The sequence below is a fragment of the Xyrauchen texanus genome, chromosome 47, assembly GCF_025860055.1.
Source record: "Xyrauchen texanus isolate HMW12.3.18 chromosome 47, RBS_HiC_50CHRs, whole genome shotgun sequence".
Lineage (NCBI taxonomy): Eukaryota > Metazoa > Chordata > Actinopteri > Cypriniformes > Catostomidae > Xyrauchen > Xyrauchen texanus.
Window position 1 is genome coordinate 10,802,377 of NC_068322.1, and position 21,762 is coordinate 10,824,138.

Sequence of the window (21,762 nt, forward strand, 5' to 3'; positions counted from 1 at the left end):
ACAATTCATTATCTCAGGGCCCTCCCAGAGCCCTGACCTAAACCCTACAGAGCACATATGGGATCCAATGGAGAAGAAAATGTCAGATTGTCGATGTTCTAGTGGATGAACTGAAAGCTTTGGTTGTTTAAACCTTGAGGAAGCTTTCACCTCAGCTTTAACAGAAACTTGTTGATTCTTGTCCAGATGTTGTCAAGAAGCTCTCTGAACTAAATGATTGCAACTTATCTTTAATGAAGCCATTATTAAGTGTCCAAATAATTTTTGGTCTAAATTTTAAACCATATATCTGTTGTATCATATTTTAAAGCATATCAAGCTTCTTTTTGTTAAAGGGATAGTTCACCCAAAAATATACAATTCTCTTATCATTTACTCACACTCATGCCATCCCAGATGTGTGTGAATTTCTTTCTTCAGCAGAACACAAACAAAGATTTTTAGAACAATATTTCAGCTCTTTTGGTCCTTGCAACGCAAGTGAATGGTGATCAGAACTTTGGAGCTCCAAAAATTACATAATCTTTGTTTACAATAAATGCTAATTGGTTTGATGTTTTGTTCTCAAATGCAAAGGAATTCATCCATTTTTAAATTCAGCTTAAATGCTAACTTTTTGGGGCCACTGTATATATATTTCTATCATCCAGCCCTAATGTCAACCTGCCATGAAAGCAGTGATTTGTTCTCGTCTGTAGTAAATTAAAAACTCAATTTACGCCGCTTTACAAGATGTAGTTGGTGGCAGAGTACGTCTGAAGAGGCACTCTTCATCATTAAGCATAATTAAGCTGCCAAACTTGTCACCCGTGGCTGTGGATGTGTGGTCAAACTCTGCTGTAGAATCAATTCAAAACATGGCCCTCATTCCATTTTGTCACCTGGACTCGATCAGAACAAGATGCAAACTACTCCTCAATTTTATTTTACGTTCATTAAGGTCAAAGGAGGACTGTGATGCATAATTACGCTTTTGTAGCTCATCTATGGAGATGTGTCGGTTCTGTGCTATTTTAAATGCAGGACGAGACCATATTGTGCGTGACTGCTTAACTAATAACACTATTCTTATGTTCTGTCAAGACAAGATGAAGAATATGGCCCCTCCAGCTCAACCCAAGCTCTGAAAATACCCTTTCTATAGTGGTCTTTTCTCAGTGGATGGTACACAGGAGTTGTCAGAGAGCTAAGCCTGGGGAGAAAACTGAATGTGGGGGTGAGGATGGACTGCTGGCACACAGATCTTACGTGGAGGGTTTTTTGCAACCAACATTTTGCTGCTACACTTAGGTAGGTCTTGCAGAGGTATCCAGCTAAATCAAGTTATTCAGTTAACTTTAATCATCAGACTGTGCTTTTAGTGTCAGAAATGCTTTTGATTACAATCCATCTATGTATCCTTAAAGGAATAATTTACCCCAAAACTCTTTCATCTAGAGATGCACCGATTGCAATTTTCGTGGACGATTCCGATTTCTTTACAAGTATGACCTGCTGATACCGATTTTTTCTTACTAAGAACTATTATTGACTACATATACAAACAAAATCTACCTTTCTTCAATGCTAAATTTGATCAACATTGAAATTAAGCTTATGTTAGATGTCCAAATATAAGTTGTAAAACTGATTGCTGCTTCGGGATCGGCTTGTAACCATACCTGTTAACACTCCTGGTTTTCCCAGGATTCTCCCGTATTTCACACCCATCTCCCACCTAGGGGTGTGCCGGTTTCAGAATTGGTGATGACGGTTATGACTTGAGTCAAATGTGACGGTTCATAACATAACCGTCGGGGGGGGGGGGTTCACAAGGTAGTGAACGGTCAGGCTCATATATGGGGTCATATTCACGCTTGACCACATATCTGTTGTCAGTGCAAAATTACTGATTTCCTGGAGTTCTCGTTGCACCTCATCCTTTACCTTACTATACAAGGCCGGAACAGCTGTTTGAGAGAAGTACTTTCTCCCAGGCAACTCGTACTGTTTGTCGAAAGCATGCAACATTTCTTTAAATGAACTTTTTTCCACTGTCTGGAAGGGTACCATTCCTAATACCAAATAACGAGTCACACTATCTGTTAGTACTCTCCATTTGTCGCAGTCTTTTTTATATTTCGTCGCCTTGGAAAATGCCTCGGCCATATTCAACTGCCTCTGACCAGATGTGGATGGTTGAGCGGCAGCAGAAGCAGTGGTTAATCCGCGTAAACCGCGGGGTGGTTAATCTTCAGATGGTTACGGAGACTGGTGGTGTTGGCATTTGTAACAAATACTGTCTTTCCGCATATTCTGCACACAGGCTCATCAAGATTTTCTGGTTTTCCGTTGCCATCTGGTTTAAACCCGAAATGTGCCCATATAGGCGATGTAACATTATTTTTCGCAACGAGATCCATCTGTTTTACCTTTCTTCACGAAGTTCTCACATGTAAAGTGACGGCTACTGCAGCAGGCAGCGCGTCCGCTCCCATGCGCACGCGATCACGCGCTGTGCGTATGCGCACCAAAAATAGCCTAATGAAAAATCATTCATCATATCATAGTCATAATAATTATAATGCCGATATTATTTCAGAATAGAAATATTATAGGCACTTTATTAGGGATGTATATAACAAAACAGGCGGACAGTGTAGGCCTATTTAATTGCTCTAGAAAGTAATGTGCCGCGCCGCCTCAGTGGTCCGTTGGATTGCGCGTTTAAAAGTTAAAGTTAAACTGTTGTTTTTAATTAGCATTTAAACGTTCTCTATGATTATTTTTTTTTTTTGTAAAAAAATATTTTAATTACACGGTTTTGGCGGTTATGGAGTTCTAATGACGGTTTTCAACTATAACCGTCGGTCTCACGGTTATATAATAACCGTCACACCCCTACTCCCACCCCCTCCCGTTTTTTTATTTCTCCCGGGAAACTCCAATAATTTGTATGGCCCAAACCAAGTTATATGAATAATCACATCAATATATTATTCCAAGGTTGTCCAGTTGCCAGATCTTATATGAAAAGCATCCTACTCACACAATCGACACATTATACAAATTTCTAATAAGTTGTGACCTCAACCTGGCAACCAAAACCCTCTGTTGATATCTGCGCAGGCAGTAGACGCGGGAAGTTGAATCAAGCATCACTGGTAGATGGGAGTAGAAGACTCCAGGAAAAAGAAATCAATAAATAAATAAATATAATATATATTTATATATATATATATATATATATATATATATATATATATATATATACACAAACACACACGTAAATTTAACAACAGCTGGACAGAAGAATTTAATTTCATATCCCAAAGCCATATCAACAATACCTTTTGCAATGTGTGTCTTTTATTTTTAATATCTTAATATCGATTTGAATATCGGACACGGTATTTTCGCTACTCATACCAAGGAAATATAGGAGAGGCTGCTGACTTGTGGCTAGCTCTGAGTTCTGGCTAGCTTTAGCCGCTTTCCCTTTTTTAGCTTATTTTTAAAAATGGGCATTTTCAGCTGGGTGATGGTGTTTTAAGTGTCTAAATTAGGTTTGTTGTTCCGAACGTTATTGTGGTGGTTCCCCCGCGGTTTACTTAAGCCTTACAATCATTACAAATTGCGAACTTTTTGTATTCTTCACAGTGATGATCTTCCACACCAATGACATGTTTACATGCAGCTGTGACGTTATTGCCTGCGTCACTGGCAACAAAACGGACCGGCTTGGAATCATAAAGATGTGAGGCTGACCGGCCGGTCACCGGTCCGGGCATGCGGAAAATCGGTTGATTCCGGTCCCTGGCCGGTCGATCGGTGCATCTCTACTTTCATCATTTACTCATCTTTCATGGTTTTCCAAACACATATGAGTCTTTCTTCAGTGGAACACAGAGAGAAATATTTAAGAATGTACTGGCCACTCTTTTTCATATAATGAATGTTAAGATCTGGGTTATGAGCTCCAAAATTTCAAAAAAGCACCATAAAGGGGTCTGGGTAGCTCAGCGCGTATTGACGCTGACAACCACCCCTGGAGTCACGTGTTCAAATCCAGTGCATGCTGAGTGACTTCAGCCAGGTCTCCTAAGCAACCAAATTGGCCTGGTTGCTAGGGAGGGTAGAGTCACATGGGGTAACCTCCTTGTTGTCACTATAATGTGTGGTTGTCGCTCACGGTGGGGCACGTGGTGAGATGTGCGTGGATATCACAGAGAATAGCATGGGCCTCCACAAGCGCTACATCTCCACGGTAACGCGCTCAATAAGCCACGGGATAAAATGCATGGATTGATGGTCTCAGATGCTGAGGCAACTGAGATTCATCCTCCACTACCTGGATTGAGGCAAGTCACTACACCACCATGAGGACTTAAAGCGCATTGGGAATTGGGCATTCCATATTGGGGAGAAAAGAGGAGAAAATACTAAAAAATAAAACGCCAACATAAAGGTTTCATAAAAGTAGTCCTAATTGAATCATAAATAATTTAAAAAAATATATTATTTAGGAGACTTTTCCTAAAAAACAGATATGTCATGGCTTCAGAAGACTTGGAATATAAAACACAAGTCAGTTGGACTACTTTTTTATTAAACATTTTCATGTAGTTTTTTGTTATTTTCGAGTTTGATAACACAGATCCCCAATAACTGCAAAAGTTTAATATGAAGCTAAATCAAAATGTTTGAGGAAAAATGCTTTGCCCGTGTCGGTGTGCAGTTCACACAACTAATCGTAGACTAGGTGTGTCAATTACACAATCATTCTTCTCTCCAACTATATGATCACGAAATTTGTTCACACAAAATATTGCACATATAACAACAAAAGTTTGCAGTAATTTTCACCCTGATTGCACAAAACAGGAAAAAAACAACAACAAAAAAACAAGAAAAAGAGCAGAAAACGCTTGGTGAGCGGTTTCAGGTTTTGGTTTAATAAAATTGTTTTGTTTTGGCTCCCACTTCCTGCTGCTCCACGTTCCTCTTGCATTCTTTCACTCTCTCTATTTCATTAGCGGTTCCTCACTACAGCTCTCTCACTAGTCAGGACAGTGCACACACCTGACAACTGGTAGGCCATATTTTAAACAAATTAGAAATTTTTTGTAGTGTCTGTGACCAAATGCAGCATAGGCACACAAGCAGACCATCAGAGATTGGCATGTGCTGCAAAAGACAACAATCTGGGGCTTATTATCACTGACCTGTTGGGACAAAAAGTGTGATAAGTGTTGATCTTGTGTATGCGCTTAGCTGAAGTCACCGACCAGTTGGAAAAAAGCGTGATAAGTGTTGATCTTGTGTATGCGCTTAGCTTAAGTCCTGTTCTGTGCTCAACTCGGCATGTGAAACTGATGCTGCATTGGGCATGCAGCTGTTGAACTTGTTTGTTCTGACATTGAAAATGAGGGAATATTCAATATGCTGCCCTCTATACCGATGCATTTGACCGTTGTGTTGACTGGCCAAGATAAACAACTGAAATGCATTACGCTCTGGACTATTTTTTTTTCTCAAGCTGACAAACACAAATTGCCTGCCGCTGCAAAGTGATGATGATGTCAGTCAATGAACGCCAGAGAGCAATTTGCCATCGACAGCAAAAAATAGCCCCAAATGCCATCCACAATTTCTCCACGTTAATAGCCTAAAGGGAAGTTTCTTAAACTCTGCCTTTATACAACAAACAACATAAATAATTTTGTGCTTGACACAAGGAGAGCAGCAGAAAACATCAGAGCACTTTAAATTGTTTTAGTCATGATCTGGCTTATCCCAGGCAAAGCAAATTCAACCGATTTAACTTTTCCTTTATAGTATTTGCAGCCTGTCTTCTACTTTTGAGCATAAATGCGTGACAAAAAATGGGAAGAAAGTCAATCTGTAACTCTAAAGCTATAAAGGAGCCACATTTTGCACAACAGTATATGAAGGCTGTGAAATCCCCTCTTCTTGTCTGATTTACATAGTTCAAGGTGCACCAAGTCATTTTTTCCACTTAAAAAGATTTACATCAAAAGGAATAAATAGCACTGTTGACAAATATCTTATCAGTGGCCAAAAAATGCTTAATTCAACATGTGCGTTTAAGAGATGTTTTCTTTAGTAGATTTTTTTTATTTTTTATTATTATTATTTAATTTTAATCACTCAAATCACTTATATTTGTGAGGATCAGATTATGTTTCTTACAAATTTGATGTTAAGTAGTAATTTTGCAGTTCCAAATAAAGTTACCAGCCAACTTACGAGTTATTTATTTGGTGAAGCCTGTTTACTTGCATTATGTTTACAATGTTAACATTGGTTCTCTTCTATAATCATCTCATACCTATTCAATATTTCTGTTGGTTGTAGAGATAGTGAAAAATCTATTGTTTATAAAGTCTATTAAAACATCAACAACCAATTAATCAAGTCCATTGGCATCAACTAGATTTATTCCCCTCTGCTTCATCTAAAACCAATCAAGGGCATTTACCTACAGAGACTCAATTTACAATGGGATTTCCATGCCTCATCTCTCCCCATTCACTGCAATGAAAACATCCAATCATTTCACACTTGATGGGGTGATGCTGAGCTTGGCTTTTTCCTAAAGAACATGAATGGCAATAGTGTTCACACAGCCCATAGAATCCTTAAAGATTTTGTGGCTTAAGATTTGCTTTGTGATGAATTAGCAGAGAACCGATGAGGTAGCGGTGTATCACTGACACATGCTGTCAATAAGGAATGAGGCTGGTCACACATCCTTGCCCAAGGTATCGATATGCTTAAATAAACATCTATTAGAATATAACAGAAACCGCAACAGGGACTTTAATATTAAAGACTTCATGAAAGGGCTTGGAAAACAGTTTTCTTTACTTGTCTTGTCATATTTCTAATTGAAATTTACATATCTAAGGACTTTTTATATTTATTTATAGGTGCACACAGTATTTTTTTTTTTAAGTTTTACTTCTAAAGAAATGAAATGCAATTTTTTAAACATATTTATAAAATCATGACCACTTACATGATATAATGATTCCAGTCATATCAGTAACCTTATAAAAGTGGTTTTATTCTGCATGGAGCGGGTCCCCTCATGGGGGCTGCAATGTTAGAACATCACTGGAGGTTGTACAGTCCTTGGTCCTACAGCATAACATCATCCTTTAGGTCAGTAGTTCCCAACCCTGTTCCTGGAGGCCGCCCAATACTGCACATATCAGATATCCAAAATGTGTAGTGTTGGTGGACCTCTGGGAACAGGGTTGAGAACCACTGCTTTAGAGGTTAAATAAAAACAATTACTGACTCCACGTGGAGTTTATTGAGTCAAGTGACTAGGCTATGCAGAGAGACGGACGCTATGGAAGCAGATTAAAAACAACGAGAGAGAAAAGTCATGGTATGTATTGAGTACAATTTATTATTGCATATAGTCATGGTACAACAGTCAGTCATTTAAGACAACCAAAGGTGGTTTGATCATTTATTTGGTTATATCTAATCACTAATTGCTGACAAGTTAGAGAGGATGCTAACATTAGCTGTTTGAATGGTTAGAACAATACCCGTTCCAAAGTCAGGATGTAAGCTACTCACCTTTCCTCTTAATTTACCATTTTTAAAAAAATGGTCACTTATGAATTTTTGCAGATCCGCTGAGTATTTTTCCAGGGTTGAGGGGTTACTAATTTGTGCCAGACAGGTTATAAACATGAGCACTCCAAAGAGGCTTTATTGCTAATTGGATTAAGTTAATCATTAATAAATCAATTTCATGTTAATGGCAACCTTAAATGAAATTGCTGCCCGAGTTTTTGCTTTTGCTTAGCCGTTGTCATGTTTCAGAAGGTCAAGAGTGAGCACAGTGCATTCCGTGAATGCACACGTACAGGAACAGTTTTATAGATTTTCATATTATCGACTATAAAGTTTCCTAAACTTTTTTCCGTTCTGACAAATTCTGTCCAAACTTCCTTTGTTATGGGGTAGTTATGTTAAAACAAAATGTAGTGCATGGTCAGAAATATAAATCTGAAATATATTAGAGGGTGCATTGTAATATAATAGTTCCATTGTGTTCATGTGAGGGCACATGGATATCTAATATATACAATGCTATTCTTAAATTACATTTAAAAAGACAAGTTTTTGAGTTTAATTCATTTCAGAAGTCTTTAAAGTTACCAGTGTGGAAGATATTTACTGAAGTATCACCACGGAAAGCGATACTTACTAAAGATCAGCACTATTTTACATTGAGTGGGAAGTGTTCATTCATATTATAGATTTAAAAAACTATAAGCGATTATATAAAAATGTCCTCTGTATCAACAAAACCCACTAACAGTCGACCTCTAATTAAGGAGAGGAACATTTAGAGCATTTGATTGGACACATGTTTTAGAAACCTTTATTTAGAGTGCAAGATGAGTCGTCGATATTTTTTTAACAATTTTTCTGGAGTAGAAATACTTTATTTTTAAATGTGTGTATCTCCACAAAGTTAAATTTGGTCAACTTTTAGGAGTACACCTGCATATCAATGACCCCAAAACTAATAAATATGGACTAAAATCATTTTGATTTCAGGATGTCTTGAAATAGCATTTCAATAATTTAAAACACACAGACAAGGACAGACTACATTCACATTTTCTGGCCTGATTAAGAGGAAAATATTTCAATAAAAAAAAAAAAGAATTATATTTTTATATATATATTTCACAGGGAATAATGCCTTAGCCTTTTTCACCTGCAATTCCTACTGCTGTCTATCTTCTGAGGGTGGTTTATTCATAATCTGCTCATGATTTTGTGGGAAAACCGCATTCAGATGAAGCAAATTTGCAGAGATTTGCAGCTTTGACTCACAGGGTGGAGGCTGAGAGCTGATAGCTGGTGTGTCAGTGTGCTCAGGAAATGACACACCTCTCCATTATTCATTCATTTCCTGTCTGATTTCTCTGAGCAGTGTGATCTGCCGACAGGTGTTCGGCTGAGCTTCTGAATCTCATAAAATCTCAACGAAGCCTTCATAGGGTAATTAATCACAGAAGATAGTGAGGCACTGCTTCCTTCTTAAACAACCGAACATGCGTCAAACATTCTGGTATGAACAAACAAATAATCAGTTTACCTAAGACAAATGCAGGCTCCAATTTATTCCATTTAATGGCTGTAAATTTGATGCGACTATAATCTGTGGCTTTGGTGTGCATTGTAATATATAATTTATTTATCACCATATAAGAGTGTTTTTTTTTTTCTTGAATGAACAACATTTCCACCACATTTCAAATCACTATTAAATCTGTAGTGGAAATTAACCAAAGGGACAAAAAGTGCCTGTAGTTGAGGAAATAACAATGAAAAAAACAAAACTGTCAATAATAGCCTAACCATTGCCCTAAAAATGCATATCAGTCTACAGTACATGTTTCTACTCTACTGCAGTTGTGTGTTTCCTTATTAGTTCTCGCTCTGTGCAGGAAGCCATTCTACACTGAACTCCTGTTAAAAAACAGACACTAATTAATATGAATTGTAATTAGCAAGCTCCTACTTCCCCCTCTATTTTGTCTCTCCTATTCAACAGTGATCTCATCAGTGCAAAGAAGAAATAAACTATAAAAGCATTTCTTACGAAATGCAGAACTATTACAATTGACATAAATAATGACAGTATCTTCTACTGTGATCGCTGGCACTCCATCTGAATACTGAGACTGCTTTGTTTCCAGTGTTGCAATGGGGCTGGGCCAAAGTTTCATACACCAACAAAAAATGAAAGATGCGAATACCCTTACTTAAATATTACATTTGGATGACAATATGATTATATCGAGATATTGTATTTTTAGTGTACAGATATTCTACAAAATATTTTGCAAGCTTTCACTCAGACGTTTCACTTCAATGTGCGTTGGAGAGTGCTTTGTGGAATTAGATACTTGGCTCCTTCAAAATGGATTTTGGTCAAAGAGAAATAATTGAGGATTCCTGACCTAATGCTAAAATAAGTTTTGCCATCTCAAACACTTGCTATGATATACATTTCCCAAAACAAAAACTGCTTATGTGAAAAATGTAACAATGTATTCATGCCATCAGAATATCACAATACTTCCATTTTCCCCCCTTGTCCTCTACTTTGGAGATGTGTATTTTTCAAAACAAAAACACTGGTGTTTGGATTGTACTTTGATAGAAACATAGATCTACTTAGTGTGCTCTTGACTTGGCACTCTATAATATTTCAAAAATAATGAATACCTCAAAGATGTTATATCCTACTTTATGGCAGACAAAAGAGGCGACTGCAGGATAGGAATAATTGGCTCCATCACTGCTGGCAACTGCACAATAATGGGAGAGGAGACATCAAGTTTATTATTGCAACCTGCCAGCAATGATGCAGATGGAAAATGAAATGGGACACAGAACGCACTAAGAGTGTTGGATGAAGGTGAATCCTGAGGACCAAAACCATTTATTGTCTGTGCAGTTTAAGATCATTAGTTTGTATCAGAACTGAAGTTGGACTGTAGTGTAATAGAAGCACTTATCTTCACAAAATACAAAGAGTAAAAAAAAAAAAAGAAAGGCAACGAGGCAAATAGGAGACTATACTAAGAAAACACTCTAATGCCTTTTAAACAGGTGAAAGAAAACTATAGCTCGTTTTTGCTCAGACAAGCCTCTTGCTGATCTGGCCATGCCATCCCTGCTGATGTGGCCCCTACAGCATGTGGCACACTTCTCACTGGGTTTACTCACAAAAACACCATATATCAACCATGACAGCTGCATAAAACACACACTTGCACACAGTACGACTAGAGGAAATAGCTGCACATGCCGTATATTGATAAATACAGGAATAAAACCTGAATAAAACATAGGGAAAGGCAGCATTCTTCAATCCGATATTCAGAAAAACAAAGCTTGGAACATTTTCTTATCTATTTCATCCAACATAAGTGTCATCTCACAGCTAAACTGTGGAGTATGGCTGATCATCTTACTATCATATTACTGAAGAAGGCCACATCTCCATTAGTGTCCCCAACCTGACCCATCACACATTATTCAGAGGCACGGTGTGGAGGCCAGAGCAGCTAAGGGTCAAACTCAAGGTATGTATAAAAGAATGATTACCACTCAATGTCAAGCTTACATGCCCCTTACAGGAGATGATATATGGCCAGAAATTAGTCTGTCATAGAATGGATGCATCTAAGACAGTGTGTCTTTTTTAAGAAAGTTGCTCTTTTGAAGATAACATATTTTACACTATATATAATACTATATACAGTATAATATAGTACATAATACTAAATATAAACACTATTTTCAATGATTGTTAATGGAATAATTCACCTAAAACTGAAAATTCGTTCATAATTTACTCACCGTGTTCACACGAGACTATTTTCAACTCAATGTCTCATCTGAACATAGTGCTCATAAACGTGCAACAGATGTCAAGATTTTCACTTAAACTCTACAGATTTCAAGTTATTTCTCCCCAAATCCTATCGGATTCCTTCAGAAGACTTGGAATATAACTCAAGAGTTGCATGGACTACTTTAGGGATTTTTTAAGCTTTAATGTGAGTCATTGTCAACTTTGTCAACATTGCAAAATTAGTTTTCTTAGTATTTGTGTATTATTTCCCATTTAAATATCTTTAAAACAAGAAAAACATCACTTGAGAAGCATAATGACATGAGATGTTAAGCTTTGTTTTCAGAGAAATCAAATACAATTTTGTGGGGGTTTTGCTTAAAAAATTATTTGCTAAAGGGGTGAGAAAAATAGACCAGTTTATTTTTCCTGCCACATTGGAAAATCGTTTTTTCTTTTTTGTTTTTTCTTGTTATAATCTTGAATATTACTAAGCTTTGTTAGATCTCTCTGAAAACAACACAAAACATCATAAGTCATTTTGCTTCTCAATAAATTGTATCTTGCTTTAATCTGTTTAGATATTTGTACTAGAAACAAGACAACAACAAAAAACATTTTTGCAGTGCAGAACGTTCATTAAAATTGTGCCTTTAGTGTTCTGCATAATACAATAAGTCATATGGGTTTGGAATGACATGCAAAGTAAATTATAGCAGAATTTCCATTGTTGGGTGAACTATTCATTTTAGGCAGAAAACAACTGCTCTACAACAGCAATCCACCATACAGTTTTCAACATGCATACTGTCCGGTGAAAAGGAGAATGACTCTTTTTCTAAAATTAATGTCTGCATAACTCATCACTCAGGAGCTGATGCAGTTCAACACAGTGTTGACATCCAGCTCCAGTTGTTGGTTTAGAGAGCTGTGGGCTCACAGAATGGGCACTGTGACAGTCGGGAGATGGCAGGAATAGTGCTGATATTCAGCAGGCAGGTATTCCCAGTCTTTCCTCTGCCAGAGAGATAGAGCTGTCAAGAGAGGGTTGAGCCAGTGTCTGTAGTTTCTGTATAAAAACTCTTCAGACAAAACACAAAGCTGGCAAAGTCTCATTGTTTGCCAGCATGTAGCAGAATATTTCTCCAGCAAAGTTGCCTGTGTGTCTCAAAGAGGCCCCTGTCTGCTCATAAATAATGATTAGAACATGAATAAATCTTCCTGTCTTCCACATTACTATAAATCTGCTCTGAGATTAATAATCTGCAGATGATTAATTTGCATATGAATCATTTACACTGCAGGGATGCACTGTAAAGGCAAAGACGCAATACAGCTATGAAATACTTCACGTAAAATACTAAATCCTAAATGTGCAGAATGCTATAGCAGTTGCTATTTAAGTGAGTTTCCACATCATTTACTCGCCCACAAGAAACCTGTGTGATTTTCTTTCTCCATTGAGCAAAAAACAAGATATTACACAGAATGTCCAAGCTGCTAAAAGTCTAAGTTTGAATATACCCAAGCATGAGATTTGAGAGCTACTGCACAGGTGAATATTTATTATAATAATTGACCTAATAATAATTATTTACATTTATTTACATTTACATTTATGCATTTGGCAGACGCTTTTATCCAAAGCGACTTACAGAGCCCTTATTACAGGGACAATCCCCCTGGAGCAAACTGGAGTTAAGTGCCTTGCTCAAGGACACAATGGTGGTGGCTGTGGGGTTCGAACCAGTGTCCTTCTGATTACCAGATTACCAGTTATGTGCTTAGTTTAAAAATGAAAATAATCATCTATTAATTTGTCTTACATTTTAAAAAAACTTAGTGAAGAAAGACTACCTTAAACTGCAAAAAATAGTCCTCTGTGGAAAAAAGAAAGATTAAGACTGTAGCTTCTGATGTGCCAGTGCATAAAAGATCAGAGGCTTTAAACATGTCTTTTTAACCAACTAATTAAAACAGATGGAGAGTTACAAAAAGAGAGATCAGTTCTTTGAAAGGGCTGTTGAAAGAAGTGTATAATGACCCTTGCATGATGTCACATTGAACAACCTTTGACAGACAAATGTCATAACCAACAAGACAATGATTTGAATTTGAGCAGATAATAGCATTGCAGTTATCCAAGATCCAATCAAAAGACTATGATCAACAAACTAAGCTTCAAAAGGTAACTATATAGCCTAGATGATATTTGACATGATGTGTCCATCTCAAACATAATTTATTTTAACAAGTCTCTTTTCTCTGCACTATGCCTGCTATCCTACACATGGCTGCTATTTCAAGGGCTTTCATCCATCACTTTAGAACCTACAGTCTCGAAACAATGAAGCGCACAAATTGCTGATGACACTTAATATATATATCCAATGCGGAGAACATCAACATGTCGTCATCGCCAGGGAGGAATTTATGCACCAGTTGGACAGTCATGGGTGTGATTATTAGCCCTAATGAGAGCCATCCAGAGTGGTACATGTGCTCCAGATTGCAACACTGCATTGCGGGATGTAAATTATTCTCTGTGACAAAAAGAGCAAATTGGAATCCATTACCGAGGCAGCAGAATACTGAGCAAAAGAATTATAAATAGGACAGAGGGCTTCATTAATCCCAAGTCTTGTGATCGTTTTGGGGAAGTGATTGATTGCGTTATCAACCCCAGTGACCTCTTGTATGCAAGATTATTGTACCATCTAACAACAGTCAGTCTCAAAGCAGCTATTAGACTGTAAAGTTTAATATTATTCGGACAAGTCACACAGTGGCCACAATAAACATGGAACTTTACATTGTGTTATGTGATGTAATCGCATCTGGTCTCAAGATGCACACTGCAGACTATCTATGACTGGTATCTAAGAACAGGTGTGGTCATGGAATAATCAGGTTTCCTGCCATCACTTTTCTATACATTTTAAGAATATTAAATGGGTGATTCCTTTAAAGAGCTCTGGCTCCACTTATTCTACAATGAAGGTGCTTCTGAATTTACTTATTTTTTATTTTTTTTTAATAATTCCCTCATAATTTGCGATCTACAACACCTGAAGCTGTTTGGAAAGTTTAGAGTGCATCTGGACTGTGATCTGAGTAATTCTTCCTCTCCTCAGTCAGGCATGAACTGCAGTGATGCTCTCGCTGGCCATCATTACAGTTGAATGTGCTCTCATGTTACACTAAATGAGATCAAATGACTATTCGACAATGGAAATTTTTGTCGACAATTTTTTATTGTCGACGATGTCGATAATGTCGAATTATAGTTTCAGCCCTATAGCATAAAAAAGCAGCAGATACTTTGGGAGTGGTGATTACTGATTTTGGAAAAGGTCATGAGACATCAGTGTATTACTCCCTGCTAATTCAGAGTCTGGGAGGAGGAGCTTCAACTTCTCTCAAAAGATAATGGGAGAAAGAATTAAACGTGATATTGGAGGAGGGAGTGTGGACTAAGATTCTAAAACAACATCCAGTCTACATCTAGAGATGCAAGGGTGTACATTATGCAATTTAATATTTTACATTGATTCTAATTAGGATGCACCGATCCGATACCTGGATCGATATCGGCTCCGATACTGACGTTTTTAAATGGATCGGGTATCAGTCTGACGAGCCCAATCATAATCTGATACTGTGTGTTAGTCATATTTGTTACTGTCAAGCTCAAAAAATTACCAAAAAGAACCATTAAAACAATAGCTCTGTGAATCACAAAGGGCTGGGTTTAATAAGTAAATATATAAAATGCACATGCAGCTTCGGCTGCGTCAGCGAACGGCACTGCTCTGTTTACACCCACGCGTGCATATTTTTAGCCTTCACATCAGTGCGCAATATTTGAGCGCTACTCACGAACAACATCTCAGATGTAGCTGCTCAATAGTTCGGTTCACTTATATGCATTTAGAATGGCACAGGAGGTGATTTTTATTTTTACTAGAATATGAATAAGCGAATTAAACTACTGTGAACTTGCCTACAGACATATACAGGACTTCCTGGGGAATTCACAATGTCAAAATAAAAGTGTGAGGGTTTAAAAGTTAAAGGTGTCAAGGAGAGACTCACGGAGGCAGAGATATGAACTCAGTAGCAGGGTTTATTGAACAGATGATTGAAACAGTGATGAGCATCATGGGAGCAGTGCTCTGCTTGAATCAAGTCTTATGGGGGGGGATGTGGGGGTCGCATATGTTAATATGCATAACTATATACACGATTTATTAAAAACAGGCTTACATAAAAGAACAGGCTTGTGTTGATAAAACAAATATATATATATTCAGACCAATGTTATATAACAGAGAGAGATAAGATACGATTCTTCTTTTAAATAGCTTACTCCAAATAATACTGGATTTAGAGGGTGACAAAGCAGCAGACATACCAGGGGACTAATATATATATATATATATATATACACACACACACACACACATATACATATGGCACTTGAAGACCCGTAAAAGCACGTGACTTCAAAATACATTGAAATGTCTCAAACTGTAGAAAATAGTCAGATGGCTTCCAGACTCATTGGATGGCATCACTGTCAGATTCAACAGTGGCACAGGAATAATTATTTAATAAGGTCTCAGAAAGCAGTGATAAAGCAGCAGTCAGTAACTTCAAAAAGGACCTGTTTAAGGACCTTTTGTATTACTTATACAGTAGCAAAAGGATGGCAAAATACTATCAGGCTGTAATGATACTATAGGGAGGAGATAAGGTATGAACCCAGGTGTGGGAGCTTTATTCAAAGAGTGCAGGACAACTGGGCAAACAGGATACAGTCTTTAGAATAGTTCATAAGTTTAACAGAAGCATGTCCACAGGAGATTCTCAAAAAAAGTAAACTCCGCATTAATCCATAACAGCCATCAAGGTAATTACAGGAACCAGTGGGTGAAGACATAAAATAAAACTCAAATGACGGGTAAGTATTCACTGGCTAGTATCATCAACATCTCCTTGGTTTAGAACAGAAATCAGGACAGGTAAACATCAAATGTCTTCAGAAGCAGGGATAACGAAAATCAAGAGGAATGAAACTCAAACAGAAATGCCTACTCAGGCTATGTATAAACTCAGTCTCTTTGCCCACAACTGAAATAGAGAACTGAACATAACATGTTTCTCAATGCAGGTAGGAATAAATGTAGGAGTTCCAAAATATAACTTTGAGTAGCTGATTGAATATTCTAGGAAAATCGAGAAATATCAGTCAGGAATCTAACAAGGAAAGTCTCTTTTTCAAAATAAGCATCACTCCTGGAAAACACTTATCTGACATCCAATCTGAGACACAAATAACATCCAGGAAAACATAAGACGCAGAGTCCTTCCACGAGTGCACAGAGAGTAAGTATTACATCATTCAAAGCCAGACAAAGACTGATTGTCACTGCAGTGTTTTTAAAGCACACCAAACGCTCCACTAACAAGCATCTGGTGTGGATCTTTAATGCTCTGGGAAGCGCAAGCAGGCAAGTGAGGTAGATGATTAAGCCTAAATGTTTCCAATTTATGTAAGGAATACAAAAGCCCTGACATGGATTGGATAGATATAGTAGAAAGAGAGAGAGAGAGAGAGAGAGAGAGAGAGAGAGAGAGAGAGAGAGAGAGAGAGAAAATTACCACTCAAAAAAGTCAGTAAGAAACTTTCTCTTCCCGACTGGTTTATTATTCTCCATTTTTTTAGCTTAAGTTAGCTTCACCGGAGCTGCGCCAAGCAAGCAGTCATGTCAACAATATCATGTCATGTGCTTATTAGCGGTCTTTAGATGTGGGGTGGGGCATTTACATTTTAAAGAGACATGACAACTAGCCTATAAACAAACTAAATATAAATTATTGTAAATAATTAATTCACTAAATTTACCGTATCCGAATTTAATCCGAATTGTCATTATTATTTTTTACTAAATATAAGTATCTTGGGGACCCCCCCTAAGTCAATTTTTTACTTCTTATGGGGTCCCTAAAGCCTTATGGGAGGTCCCGGATCCCCCCAGCCCCCCTATATTCGAGCACTGCATGTGAGTAAATCCAGTTGAGCAGAGTGGCAAACAGCAGGTAAGTAATATCCAGACAGGGTATAGACACAATGAACAGATGACTCACAACAGACTTATGATACTTGCAGAAAATATTGAAGACACGGGTATGTTTGACATAGTACTAAGGTCTGGAAACTGAGAACAGACAAAGATCGTGTTTGAAACCGGGGTATGCAGTCCTCGATTAGCCACTAATGAGGTGTGTGTAATCAGAACTCAGGGGAGAGTGAGCGCTGTGTCTGCAGTGAGGGAGAAAGAGAGAGAGAGAGAGAGACAAAAGGTCCATGATTGAGATATATTACTATATATTACTATTATAATATATTATCATTATTATTATTATTATTGTAATTTGTTTCCAAAAAATAACTGTGTAAATAAAAAATTTAACAAAAAAGAGATCTGAATCCTTTAATGTCTACATTATCCAGTATACTAGTTAACAATAATTCTTAATAAGCTATACATTTATATTTAAATAATTTGTAGTTAGAGGTTTGTGTTTCTTTACATATTAAAGAGCACACCCAATTAATTCCACACAATAATGTAAAAATATTCTAAACTGAGAATGCAAAAAAACAACAACATGGGTATCAGGATCGGTATCAGCCGATACTGAGATTTCCAATATCGGAATCAGATTGGAAGAGAAAATGTTGTATCGGTGCATCCCTAATTCTAATGGACCAATCTAAAAGATTGTACAGGCTTGGTCTTAAAGAAATGCCCACCTGCTGGTGATGCCAATAAGAAAATGGGGACACAACGCATGTTTTTTGGTGGTGTGTTAAGATCCAAGAATTTTGGTTGAGGGTTCAGAGTTTATGTGTGACGTATTGGGTGCTGAAATTTCATTTTGCCCCAGACTCTGTACTTTAGGTGATGGGGCAGTCATTAATATAGGGGATAAATGCATAAAACAAATTGGGTCTTAGAAAGTGTTATGATTGTCAGACAAATCATTCTTAGGGGATGGAAGTCGGCTGGAGCGCCCTCGTTTCAAGAGTGGCACACAGAGATGGGCAGGCTGGTGGCATTTGAGGGAATGTTTTATAGAAGGCTATGTAACATGGATTAGTTTAATAAAAAATGGGGCAACTCTCTGGCCTTTTTGAAGGGTTCTCGGGGAGGGGCAGTGGAGGGAGATTTGTAGTGTAGTAGATTTGTTTTTATTTATTCTTAAGTGTCTCTTGTCTATTTTAAATTAGGGAGGGACATATTATTTTTTCTCCCCTTTTCTCCCCAATTTGGCATGCCCAATGAACTCCAAGTCCTCATGGTGGCATAGCGGCTAGCCTCAGTCCGGGTGTGGAGGACGAATCTCAGTTGCCTCCAAGTCTGAGACACCAATCTGCGCATCTGATCACGTGGCTTGTTGAGCGCATTACAGCGGAAATATAGCATGTGTTGAGGCTTCGTGCTATTCTCCGCACCATTCAACACTACACACCAAGAGCCCAACCAAGATCGAGAACCATATTATAGCGACCACGAGGAGGTTACCCCATGTGACTCTACCCTCCCTAGCAACCGGGCAAATTTGGTTGCTTAGGAGACCTGGCTAGGGTCACTCATCACACCCTGGATTCGAACTCGTGACTCCAGGGGTGGTAGTCAGCGTCTTTAAGGGACATATCATTTGATTTCATGATTTTTCTAGGTCTCTGCAATTTTTTAAATACTTAAAATTTCCAGGTTTTTAATGAAGAGGGAACCCTGGATTACACTGGACATTACCATTATTCAACATTAGCATATTATTTTGCCATGTTTCAAACAGTTAATTTCCATCATTACAACTCAATCCACCATTATTGCTGCTTTTCTGTAACCTTTGCAATGCCCTTGGCAGACACTTCAGTGCTTGTGTCACATGTTTGTATGCCAAACGCCTTATGTTTAATGCAATGTTTAATGACATTTTCCTACCTAGCACCTGAGCACTGGTTTCCTGTATTTCTTCACTAATGAAACTCAAAAGCATGCTTTAAATTACATTCTAAAGCCATAATAAAAATTATTTTAATGCAAGTAAGAGTCATTTGACAAAGGGACCATTCAGAACCTTTACAAAAAGTGTTCTTGTTAAGAATAAGGGGCAAGAGCCCTTATAAAAGCATCTTTAAAGGTTCCACAGAGGAACACACATTTGAATCTGTAAAAGGTGCTACACTGAAACATCTACACACTTATAAAAATTCTCATGAGGGGAATTCATCACCATATCCCTTTCTTTATCACATTTTTTTTTAATTACTACAAGCCAGGCTATCTCTCTCTCTCACTGTGACAAAATTGGCAAAGTTCTCCTCCTCTTCGATACCCACGCACAGCAAAGTGCAAACCTCATTTGGGAAGAAGAAATTGGGAGCAGGGTGCACATCCGAACGTAAAACATTTATTTTCACAATTTTCAGTGTCTTCCCATTCACACATTGCTTTTCAACATCACACACATACTAGTGGCTTTTCAGCTCACTGACCACACAGTCGGTCTGCTTTTCAGCAGTAGCTCTCAACCACACACACAGCTTCGTTGCATCTCTCTCTGTCTCTCTCTCTGCATCTCTCTAGACTGAAGCTCTGGTTGCGGCTTTATCCCTTGCCCGCCAACACCGCAATCTCCAACAGCTGGCCGAGTTCATTCGTCCCAGGTGTCCATCACAGCCTCGCTCCACACCGTAGTTGCTTGGCCCCACCCTGCTCGCCACACACCCATAATATTAAGGTGTCACATGTTTGTATGCCAAACGCCTTATGTTTAATGCAATGTTTAATGACATTTTCCTACCTAGCACCTGAGCACTGGTTTCCTGTATTTCTTCACTAATGAAACCATATTTGATGGACTTCATTAACCGACTAGTCTTCCAACAACAATTGTGACCCATGCCTAACATGAATGAACCGAACTGATCTCTTATGAGAGAACAATAAATTCTCATTTATTTTTAGACACACAAAAACAGGCTGAATTTTCTGGTAAATTCACTCTCAGCGTTTAGCGGGTGTGCAGTCACTTGAAATCTAATGGAGCTCCTTTAGGTTGTTGCTGTGCACCTGCGCTCCACTTCAATCAAACTCGGTCACATCCGTAAGCTCCTGGTCCAAGCCAGGACTGACAATGCTGAAACTATCTATTTGCTTCCATCAGCAGTGAGCTGACAAGTCAGTAACTCCACATCAAAATCAACCTCCATTTAAAACCACTGAGTCTGTAATGAATCGCTTCACTTCCAACTCTCAACCCATGAGGTGATGCTACATGCTCAGTAATCAAGTTAAATACTCTGTAAACATTAAGAGACTCCCTTGCTCATGGCCAGAAGGCAATCATGAGCAGTTTAATGGTAGAAAATAAATGATCTACACATAATTCATCATGTCCATGAAAAAAATTAAAAATTGTATTTGTTGCTAAATGATTATATACAGTGAATATTACTCAAGCCCTATAGTGATGATGACTTCAGTATAAGGTCATTGGATTTACTGCATATCAGTTATTAAAATATATAGGTTATATCACCATCTCTGTGAGTTACCAGAAGCCCCATGAAAAGACAAAACACACATGATGACAAGCCGAGTGTACAGAAGAGAGTGGCTGTCGCATTGTATGGTGTTCTAGACAACTAGTTGTTCAATGTGATTCTGTTCATCTGGTTGTGACTCTCGTTCCTAACCAAACTAAATAGTTTGGCACTCTAAAAAATACTCTAAAGTATTCTACTACTGTGTGAACAAAGCCATAATGTCACATTAGTAATGTGAGGTTATCTGTCAGATTAGATGCTCTGACGAAGCTGCGAATACATTACCAAAAAAAAACAAATGTCAGAAGTAAACCGAGATCTACCAACTCAAAGATGGAGTTGATTGCTTTAATCATATCCATGCAAAGTCTGAAGAAAGGATGGAGGAGACAAATAAAGTAAACTAAATTATTTTCACCTCTCTTCAATGCCCTTTCATTAGTTCACAGCTCTGGCTTACCCACTAATTATATCAGCATAGAATGAATGACCAGAGAACTCCAACAGTGTACAGGCTACTGCAAAATACTGCAAAGAACATTCTCCAACAAATGCACGTAATCGACTTTGGTATGATAAATGGTCAAATCTATTTAGTTTAAACCTGCTATACAGATTTATGGAGGATGATATTACACAATACCATTTAATGTAAATTTTCCTAAAGATGCAACATTAGCACACTGACTACCAACCCTGGAGTCGCGAGTTCGAATCCAGCCAGGTCTCC